This window comes from Mandrillus leucophaeus, unplaced genomic scaffold, assembly GCF_000951045.1.
Source record: "Mandrillus leucophaeus isolate KB7577 unplaced genomic scaffold, Mleu.le_1.0 Scaffold1660, whole genome shotgun sequence".
NCBI classification, from domain to species: Eukaryota; Metazoa; Chordata; class Mammalia; order Primates; family Cercopithecidae; genus Mandrillus; species Mandrillus leucophaeus.
Genome location: NW_012101655.1, coordinates 228,963 through 240,139, shown reverse-complemented (window position 1 = coordinate 240,139; position 11,177 = coordinate 228,963). Strand labels below are relative to the sequence as shown.

Here is an 11,177-nt window from a genome sequence, read left to right as displayed (position 1 = left end):
GCCAAGCATGGTGGTGCATGCCTATAATTGCAGTCTCTTGGGAGGCGGAAGATAAAGAATTGTTTGAACCCAGCAGGCAGAGTTTGCAGTGAGCCAAGATCGCGCCACTGCGCTCCAGCCTGCGCGACAGAGAGAGACACCATCTTTTAAAAAAAAAAAAAAAAAAAAAAAAAAAATGGAGAGTTGCTGGAGAGAAATCACAAAATGGTCCAGAGTGTTGCCCCTGCAGATCTCTACTTTCCAACCTCAACTGGGCCTCTGTACCACCCAATAGTTTTCCTAGGATCACACTCCTCTCCCAGAGCAGCTTTTGCAACTGTTGTCACTTTCCTCAAGTCCTCTTTTTTTACATCCCCACCTTCACTCTCAGCAAAGACATTTCCTTCTTTTTCACTGAGAACATGGAGAGCATCTTTTTTCCAGCATTCTCTTCTCCTGCAATATCTGCATCTGTTTCCATTTCTTAGTGAAACAGGGTTTCTCCCATCCAAAGTTATTCCTGCTGCCTGTACTTTGAATTTGCGAGCTGCCACCTCCTCCAGTCCTTTGCTCCCTTGATTTCCCCTCTTTTCCCTGATGTAGTCCTTTGCCTCATTGTCTTTAGCTGACATATTTATGTTTACATAATTTTTTTAAAAAAGTCTAAGAGCAACAGAAACTTCTTTAATACACTTGCATTGCAAACTAGTTCCATATCTCTTTCATTTATTTCACAATCAAGCTTAGACGAAGCTATCTATACTCACTATCTATGTTTCCTAGTACTGACAGTTGCTGGTTTCCAAATCATTCACGAACTTATATTATTCCAATTGCAAGTATGATTGGGAGGCCTATTTGTTCATTTATAGTGAGAAATATAATTCAAGGAGAATGGAATGTTTGCATCAATATGATCCATTTATTCTGGAGACAAAGTGTGGCATGTTGTTTAAGCTTGTAGACTAGGTATTTAGAACTGAGTTGCTCACTATTTATGTGATCTTAGGCAAGTTAATTTACCTTTCTGAGCCCCAGTATTTTTATATGTATAAAATAGGTAAGCAATAATGCCTAGTTTATAGGGTTGTTTTGAAGATGAAATTGATGCAGGCAAACCCAAAAATTGGGGCTCTTGGCTTCAGGTAGGAAGGAAAGAATTCAAGGGTGGTGACAGAGTAAAGTAAAAGCAAAGCAAGTTTATTAGAACAACAGAGAACAGGAAAATTGCTGCTCCATAGACAGAGCAGGGCTACCCGATAGGCAGAGTAGCACTCATGGATTGCTGACTAACTATATTTATAGCTACTCCTTAATTATATGCTAAATAAAGGGTGGGTTATTCACAAATTTTCTATGAAAGGGATGGGGAGTTCCTAGAACCAAGGGTTCCTCCCCCTTTTAAACCATATAAGGGACATATTTTTAAGCAGTAAAGTGCTCAAGATGTAAAAGAAGATAATGCCCCTGAGAAATGGGTCAGAACTGAGAGGCTGACTCATATCCAACAAGGACTTAGTATTGTTACCTGCTATGTCAAGGGTTACCGAAAGCTCCTCTGTGGAGATAGTAAGATGTCCAGTGGGAGCTGTGGGAGACCTCAGGCCCCATGAGTCCTCTGCTGTCTTGGCTATTATGGGTTTGGTTGACCCCTTCAGAGCCTGGGGCAGCCCTTTTCCAGTGGTCTTCTTGCTTACAGAGGGCACACTGACTTTGGCTCAGGGGGCCACTGAGTCAGGCTCTCATTTATGCATCCCAGATGCCAATCTCATGGCACTTCCTCAGGATGTGTAACTCTGAGGTGGTAGGGAGCTCAAGACAGTTACCAGGAACTGTGTGTTTTGAGTATTTCTTTTGGTTTTCTCTGCCTCCTCTGCCCAGATCCTACTGTTGTAAACTCCAAAGGCTATGTTTAAGAGTTGACCCGGCCGGGTGTGGTGGCTTACACCTGTAATGTCAGCTCTTTGGGAGGCCAAAGCAGGTGGATTACTTGAGGTCAGGAGTTCGAGACCAGCCCAGCCAATATGGTGAAACCCCATCTCTACTAAAAATACAAAAAAATTAGCCCGGCATGGTGGTGTATGCCTATAGTCCCAGCTACTCAGGAGGCTGAGGCAGGAGAATTGTTTGAACCCAGGAAGCAGAGGTTGCAGTGAGCCAAGATCATGCCACTGCACTGCAGCCTGGGCAACAGAGTGAGACTCTGTCTCACAAAAACAAAAAAAAAAGTTGGCCCATGCGGGTTTGAGGTTTTGTTTCTGCCTTATGTAGCTTCCTTCTAATCTCAAGGAAAGACTGAGTAATAAAATGCATATCCAGGAAAGCATACCTTTCCAGGGAGTCTGGGTCTGTATTAGTATAATTCCTGAATGCCTCAACCAAACAGCTCTGAAATAAAGCAGGATTTCCATCCTTTTCAAAGTTACATCTCTAACCTTGTCATAATTAACTGGCTTAACCACACACTTTTTCATGCCTTCTATTAAACAAGTTACCATATGATTTCTTCATTCAAAATCTTGGCAACTCCTCTGGTAATCTCTTTGAGGCTCCAGATCTGGAACTGCATCTCCCCCCATATGATAAATGGCATGGCCTTGGTTATAAGCATTCTACCTGCATTTTTATGGGCAGTACCCAGAATCATTTGTTTATCCTCTATGATAGAGCAGGTGGACAATATTTGCCTATCATGCCAAGTTAAGTCAAAGGACATGGTCAACTTCACAAACTTCTCTACAAACTTCCCTGCATCCTCTAAAAACCAGCCAAATTTCTCCATGCATAAAGCCAAATCAGATGTAGAGAAAAAAAAAACATACACATGTATTCTGATTGTCCACTTATCTCTATCAGCTACGTCTCACAATGAACACAGGTTCAATTTTAGGGGCTGATATGAGACCCCACTCCTGATGATACTGGTTGGGCTTACTTCCTTGGGCAGGGTGAGATGTAGGCTTGCGATAGTTTAATAAGGGGAAGGGGAGGTGGAATCCTGTGCTGTGGAACTGGTGAGATCACCCTCCTCAGAACTGGCGCACTGAAGAGACTTCAGGCTGGGGGGCACATGGGCCTTCTATGGGGAGTAGCTAGGAGGAGATTATCTAGGGTATCTAGTATGGCTTTTTAGTGTCTGGATATAACATGAGCAAGGCAAATCCTACAGGTGTCCCTTAAGTCAGGATCCTAGTAGAGAGCAATAAGAGCCTATACATAAGGGATTTCTCTTCATTCTCCTTCCTTTTTACAGAATAAGTTGAATTGCAAAATAGTAATATAATGTAACAAACCATTTTTAGGCCAAATTTCTTGTTCTCTTAATTTGTATTGGACCCAAACTGTGTTGCAGTAGAAAATGAGTCTCGCCTTATACAGTATGGCTGGGACGCTAGCATTCGCTCTAGTCTCTCTGACAGGGAAGCAGCGATATACAAGAGACTGAACTGTATCTGCCTCGGTTTCCAAAAGATTCATGTTCAACTTTCACTCACACAAAGTCGGGAAAATTTTACTAGTCTTTTTTTTTTTTTTTTTTTTTTAAAGACAAAGTCTGGCTCTGTCGCCAGGCTGGAGTGCAGTGGCCTGATCTTGGCTCACTGCAACCTCCGCCTCCGGGGTTCAAGCGATTCTCCTGGTTCAGTCTCCCAAGTAGCTGGGATTACAGGCGCCTGCCACCATGCCCAGCTAATTTTTGTATTTTTAGTAGAGACGGGGTTTCACCATGTTGGTCAGGATGGTATGGATCTCCTGACCACGTGATTCGCCCGCCTTGGCCTCCCAAAGTGATGGGATTACAGGCTTGAGCCACCACGTCCGACTGTTTTATTAGTCTTTTTTTTTTTTAAAAAAAAAAAAAAAAAAGGAACCTGAACTTTTGTAACACAGCTGGAACAATTCACAGCGGCAGCGGCAGCCGCAGAGGCGGAAGAAAAGGTTTAATTTAGTTGATTTTCTGTGGTTGTTGATTGTTCGCCAGTCTCATGGTGGTGGAAGCTGTACATTTTTCCGAAGGGACCGATAAGCTGCTGGAGGTTTGGTTCTCCTGGCAGCAGCCCAACGCAAACCAAGGATCTGGAGATTTTCGCACTATCCCAAGATCTGATTGGGACATAATTTTGTTTTTGTTTTTGTTTTGTTTTGTTTTGTTTTGTTTTGAGACGGAGTCTCGCTGTGTCCCCCAGGCTGCAGTGCAGTGGCGCGATCTCTGCTCACTGCAAGCTCCGCCTCCAAGGCTCACGCCATTCTCCTGCCTCAACCTCCCGAGTAGCTGGCATTACAGGCGCCCGCCACCAAGCTCGGCTCATTTTTTGTATTTTTAGTAGAAACGGGGTTTCACCGTGTTACCCAGCATGGTCTCGATCTCCTGACCTCATGATCCGCCCGCCTCGGCCTCCCAAAGTGCTGGGATTACAGGCGTGAGCCACCGCGCCCAGCCAAGTGGGACATACTTTTGAGGGATGTGCAACATTCAATCGTTAAGTGTGACAAAAACCGACAAGCAGGAAGCTTATGTACTCAGTGAGAGTAGCATGTTTGTCTCCTAGAAACGTTTCATTTTGAAGACAAGTGATACCACTCTCTTGCTGAAAGCACTGGTTCACCTGTGGAAGCTTGCTAGGCACTACAGTAGGTTTGACTCAATACAAAGCTTCTTTTATTCTTTTGAGAATTTCATGAAGCCTTCTCCCTAAGGGTACCCACACCAGAATTTCCAGGAAGAAATAGAGTTTCTTAATGCAATTTGCCCAAATGGAGCAGCATATTGTATGGGATGTATGAATTCTGACTGTTGGTACTTATGTACTCTGCATTTCCCAGAAAGGTAATCAGTCAGCCAGATCAAACCCTGGAAATTCTGATGAGTGAGCTTGACCCTGCAGTTATGGACCAGTTCTACATGAAAGATGGCGTTACTGCAAAGGATGTCACTTGTAAGAGTGGAATTCGTGACCTGATACCAGGTTCTGTCATTAATGCCACAATGTTCAATCCTTATGGGTATTCGATGAATGGAATGAAATCAGATGGAACTTATTGGACTATTCACATCACTCCAGAACCAGAATCTTCTTATGTTAGCTTTAAAACAAACTTAAGTCACCTCCTATGGTGACCTGATCAGGAAAGCTGTGGAAGTCTTCAAGCCAGGAAAATTTGTGACCACTTTGTTAATCAGAGTTCTAAATGTCACACCATGTTTTCTTCACCTCAAAGATTGAAGGTTTAAAGCGTCTTGATTGCCAGAGTGCTATGTTCAATGATTACAATTTTGTTTTTACCAGTTTTGCTAAGAAGCAGCAATAACAGCATAGTTGATTAAGAAAAATGAAGAAAAAAATGCAGAGAGAGAACACACATAAGAAGGTGGTGGATGCTTTCTAGATGTTGATGCTGGGGGCAGTGCTTTCCATAACCACCACTGAGTAGTTGCAGAAAGCCCTATATGTAATGATAGTGTAATCATTTTGAATTGTATGCATTATTATATCAAGGAATTAGATATCTCGCATAAATGCTCTCTTCCGTGTTTAGGTATTCTCTGCCACCCTTGCTGTGAAATTGAAGTGCATGTAGAGAAAACCTTTTACTGTATGAAACTTTATAACACTTGTGAGAGCAATTCAATTTGGTTTATGCACAGTATAATATTTCTCCAAATATAATCCAAAATTCCCCACAGACAAAGCTTTCATCCTCATTAAGTGTTGGCCTCAGCCTAACCGTCTGGGACCGTTCTATTAAATTGCTGCCATAATTTTACATCCAGTTACCTCCACTTTCTAGAACATATTCTTTACTAATGTTATTGAAACCAATTTCTACTTCATACAGATGTTTTTTGAAACAGCAATTAAAGTTTTTCTTCCATGAGGAAAAAAAAAAAGAAAATGGGTCTCTTTCTCTTTAAGCCATTTAATTTGAATTTGATCCCTATTGCTTTTGACACCCTAGCAGCAAGTCTTTTGAGATGCTTGCCATGTCCCCATGTCTAACAAGGATCTCCACTAGACACAGAAGTTTTTCTAAATCTAGCAAGAGCCTAGTTAATTTTTCTTTCAAATGCCTACCTCCCTTTTCCCTCAAGAAAGGTCAGTAGGGCAATCGCCACCAATTTCTGCAAAGAAGGCATAAGTACAGTTAGCTTGGCCTGACAAAAATGAATTATGAGATATGAGTGGACAGTAGAGTGATGACTGCATCCACTAGCAAATGGAACGCAACAAAAGAGGTGTTTTAATAAGCAAATTATTGAAGGAGAGATTAAAATAAGGAAACAGGATTCTTATAGTCTGAATTCCACAAAAAGTGAAGAAAGCATTTTGGTTTGGAGAAAAAGTGGGATGACAAAGACAACAAGAAAAAATGATGACAGAGACCAAGATCTCCCAAGGATGGGACTCTAACCCACAATCCTAGAGGGGATACCTAGATCCCTCTAGAGTGGGACTCTAACCCACAATCTTAGAGAGACAAAACCAGTTAATGTTGAAAAACCTGGGGCCTCCAGGCATCAACAAATGAGGGTCCCCCACACCAAATGCTACATATCCCAGAACAACCCAGAGGCAGACAACATGAACCCCAAGGTCCTCAATGGTGGGATTCTCAACCACAATCCTATGGGGACAATTCCAACACAACTGGGGACACAGAACAACATGACTCCAACATCCCTAAGTCAGCACAATGGCGGATCACTCATAATAACAAAAGAAAAAATGCAGCCTGCACGGTGGCTCATGCCTGTAATCCCAGCACTTTGGGAGGCTGAGGCGGGTGGATCATGAGGTCAGAAGTTTGAGACCAGCTTGCCAACATGGGGAAACCCCGTGTCTACTAAAAATACAAAAATTAGCCAGGCATGGTGGCGCACGCCTGTAATCCCAGCTACTCAAGAGGCTGAGGCAGGAGAATCACTTGAACCTGGGAGGCGGAGTTTGCAGTAACCCAAGATCGCACCATTGCACTCCAGCCTGGGTGACAGAGCAAGACTATATCTTGGGAGAAAAAAAGGAAAGAAAGAAAAAATGCAAAACAAACAATGGAACTGTCCTACCTTACATAAAATAGAAACAATTGCCCAAATAGCAAGGGGAACGAAGAAGACACTCACCTATCCATGGAGGGCAAATGGTGCTGATTGATGTTAGTGGGGGTGGGGGTGGGGGTCCAGTGAAGGTCTCCCGAAGGTCCCCTCAGCTTGTTAATCCCTTCATGGGATTAACAACATGGGATTAATTTTCCCTCCAGGAAAGATGATGCAGGTGAATCCCAAAACTGGGCCTCAGCCCAGGAGAGTTCTTGGCTTCATGCAGGAAGGAATTCAAGGGTGAGGCGACAGAGTAAAGTGAAAGCAAACCGAGTTTATTAAGTGCAACAGAATACAGGAAAATGGCTGTTCCATAGATAGAGCAGGGCTACCCCATAGGCAGAGTAGGACTCATGGATTGCTGACTAACTATATTTATAGCTACTCCTTAATATGCTAAATAAGGGGCAGGTTATTCATAAATTTTCTAGAAAAGGATGAGGAGTTCTCAAAACCAAGGGTTCCTCCTCTTTTAAACCATATAAGGTAACTTCTGGACATTGCCATGGCATTTGTAAACTGTTATGGCACCAGTGTGAGTATTTTAGCATGCTAATGTATTATAATTAGTGTATAACAAAGATCAATGGCAATTAGAGGTCACATTCTTTGCCCTCTTGGTTTTAGCTGATTTGGCTGATTTCTTTAATGCCTCCTGTTTTGATTAGCAAGGTTGTGACCAGTGTTTGGAAAACAAGTCCTGCTGATCTACCTCAATATGAGATAATTAAATTAGATAATCCATGTAAAGTGTTTATTTGGAACATAGTAAGTGCTAAATATTAGCAATTATTATTGTTATTATTTTCCTCCCAATATGCAAATTTAGATGGATAATAAAATTATAACGAGACGATTGCTTAGCACTGGATTCCCAGAAGTGGTTGTTTATTCGTTAGTTTAATGGCCTCGGGCAGGATACACCCACTGCAGCATCTAGAGTGCTGAATCTCAGGAAAGGGTGCACTTTCATGGACTCTTCAGAATCCTACTATTATTTCACATCTCTGCAACTGTAGGATCCCAGAAAAACAATATTCCAATACAAAGGCTTCAGAAGCAAATCTCTCTGACCCTCTATCCTCCTGCCTCTGGCCCCTCATTCTCCCAAGGCTAGCCTTAGAAACTAGAATTTTTCTTCCTCAAGGCAGGTCATAGAAACCAGAACCCCATTTCCCCAACACCAGCCATAAAACCTGAAAGTATTATCCTAACGTTCCTCCAACGTTTTTGTGTAAAAATCAGTCATAAAAAAAATTATTTGACCTACCTTATTTGATTGTAGGTCTAAAGACCCTCATTCCAGAGAGCATCCTGCCCCATACCCAGAATGAAGAAATCCATTCTCAGAGATGCCAAGAAGAATCTAGACAGACAGGCCTTTCTGTGTTTCCCCACTCAGTCTTTAGCATTAGATCATACCCTTTTTGTCCAATCATACTTCTACATAGCTGCCCATACTTTGTTAAACCTAATGATAAAAATGGGCAGTTTCCTCTATATCTTTGGGTCCGCATTCTAAAGGCTCCTGTGTCAGGTATAACTCTAACCAAATAAATGTGTATGCCTTTTCTCCTAGTAATCTACCTTTTGTCAGTGATTTTCAGCAAAACTTCAGAAGGCAAAGGGAAAGATTTCCCATGGCCCCTAACCAACATTGGGCACTCGTAAGCTCTTCCTCTTTAACCTTCTATTCTCCACTGGCTTCTGTCATTTTATTCCTATGTAAATGAAGAAAACAGATTTCTCTTCTTCAATCCAGCAATTAAATTTGATAATTTTCTCTTCTTTTCTCTCTCACTTTTCCTAAATAATCTCATTTCTTCCTGTGGCTTCAGCTATCAAATCTCTAACTCAAGTAACATTGCTCTGAGTGCCAACACCATAAATTTAACTCTCCTCTGAGGAACTCCACTTGGATGCTCCAGGTACCGAATGAAATATCCAAAATGGAAGAAATGAGAGTCCCCTCATCTGTTCCCTTCTGGTATTCCGAATCTTACAGGCTGAGGCACCAAAGCCAGAATCCTGGAAGTCATCCTGATCTCTGGCCTCTCACCAATGCCTCACACACAATCTGTCAACTTCTTCCTAAATATTTCTTCAGTGTGGCCCTTCTCTCCAACTCCACTACCACTACATTACTAGACACCATCATTTCTCACCAGAATTTCTACAATAGCCACTGAACTTGTTTTCCTGCTTCATGTCTCATATTCCTCCAACCTACCAATCTCACACCCCTGCATATCCTCAGCACCTGGAACAGTGTCTGGCACAAAGTAGACACAAAATCAATATTTGTTGAATGAACAAGCAAATGAATGAATTCATATTGTAGAGGCCAAGGAAAATCTTCCCCTTTGCCCTCTGAAATTTTGTTGAAACGTCAGCTGAGAAAAGCTAATTAAAAGAAGAAATGACATGAGGAATAATTACTCTGTGGTTCTCCTTTGTGGGTATGTTAATAAATTTCTGTGCCATTTCTCCTATTAAGCTGCCTTTTATCAGTTGATTTTTCAGTGGACCTTCAGAGGGCAAAGGGGAAGTTTTTGCTTGGCTCCTACGGTTTTGGTGCTGTGAGCAGGATACCAAAACTGTTCTGCTCTTCTACAAGCCACAGTGAAGGGAACCCAGGACCTGACTAGCTGCCAGAAGAACAAGAATTTCTTACCAGCCAAGCTTCTGGCCTCTCTTTCTGTGGAATCTGATCAAGTTGACAGTTAAAATCCCTGTTTGTCTCTTTTTTCTCTGCAAAATCTTGATTAATGGGAGAAAAGGATTTGTGTGACTAGTCTTGGGTGTTGTGACTCTGGTGTAATTTTTGGTTTAAGTATTCATATTATTTGATCCTTTTTGTCCCAGAAATCAACTTTTTCTTTCTTTGTCTTTCTGTGTTGTTATGTCATAAAGAAGGGTACCAAGCATGAGATAGAACATAGGCCTAAAACCTTTATAAGCCCATTGTTCCAGCCAGCCTTGTGGACTTGTTAGTATTATAGTTCTGACCAGAACAGCTTATAAACTTTGTTGTGGGCCCCAAAAATAAAAACCATATGAGATTCCCCTTTCATCTTGTTTTATGTCCTTGAAAGTGTGGCTGGTGACCAAGTGAGAGCACTCTCTCTTGGTCTCCACCATCTATGAGGCATGATTTTCAGGTCATATAAGGTGACCAGTCTGAAAATGGTTGGGACGTGAGACATGTAAGATTTTAACTAGCATACTTTTTGTTATGAATGTGTCAAGCTGTCAGGGGAGTTTGTCTTAAAAAGTCCCATCTCTGTGGGCTTTTGTCATCTCAACCCTTGTTGCTTGGTTCTAAACAATTGCCTTCTTTGTGTTTATAGACAGAACAAATTAAAATAAAGACATATAATAGTGTCATGGCTAACCTTAGAAATTCTCTTGACAAAATTACAAAGTGAAAATCTAACCTAACACAAAGTGAAAATCATAATATATATGCTCAAACTGTCTATAGGATTCACAATAAAGCTGCTCCACCTTTCAGTCCAGTAGTTAAAATTCTGTGCTTTCACTACTGTGGTCTGGGTTTGATTACCAGTCAGGGAACCAATACCTTTTGGTTTGATATTTGTGTGACTTTTGGCTTTTTGGGGTACCCATTTGTTGTTGATCCTTTTCCCTTTCATGGACAGCTTTTGATTTTCTGCCTCCTTCCATCTGTGGGGGCGTATGAGGCTTTTGGGCCTTCGTGTGTGGACAGTCAGCTGAGAAGTTGAGACACTAGAGGATATGGCTGGACAGATGTGGGTTGAATCCCGTTTGCGGCTACTGAAACTTTATTTTCTTTGAGCTGTCTTTGAATGCATCTGTATCTTGTGAAGACTGCTTTGTACCTCTTTGGAGACACCTCATGTGTCCTTAGTTAAATTGTTGAGTCACTTGCAAAGTTACCTTTGGTAAAAAAGTTTAAAAGTCAGGAGTATCAGCTATTTGTCCCAGCTAAAATCTGATAATAAAAGATCTGAAAATATATTTTTAAAAAGCTCTATGATCAGAAGTCAGCTTAATTAAAAGCTAATATTCAACGTATATGTTGAATATATAGTTATATATATAACTATATATTCAACATATA

General features: G+C 41.5%; 1 pseudogene across 1 annotated transcript; it reads left to right on the top strand.

Annotated features, from left to right (window-relative positions):
* Nucleotides 1–3,962: 3,962 nt before the first annotated feature.
* LOC105536963 lies at nucleotides 3,963–5,849 on the top strand (annotated as a pseudogene). The gene is made up of 2 exons (XR_001005648.1): nucleotides 3,963–4,083; nucleotides 4,779–5,849. The product of XR_001005648.1 is annotated as an S-adenosylmethionine decarboxylase proenzyme-like (transcript).
* Nucleotides 5,850–11,177: the final 5,328 nt, after the last annotated feature.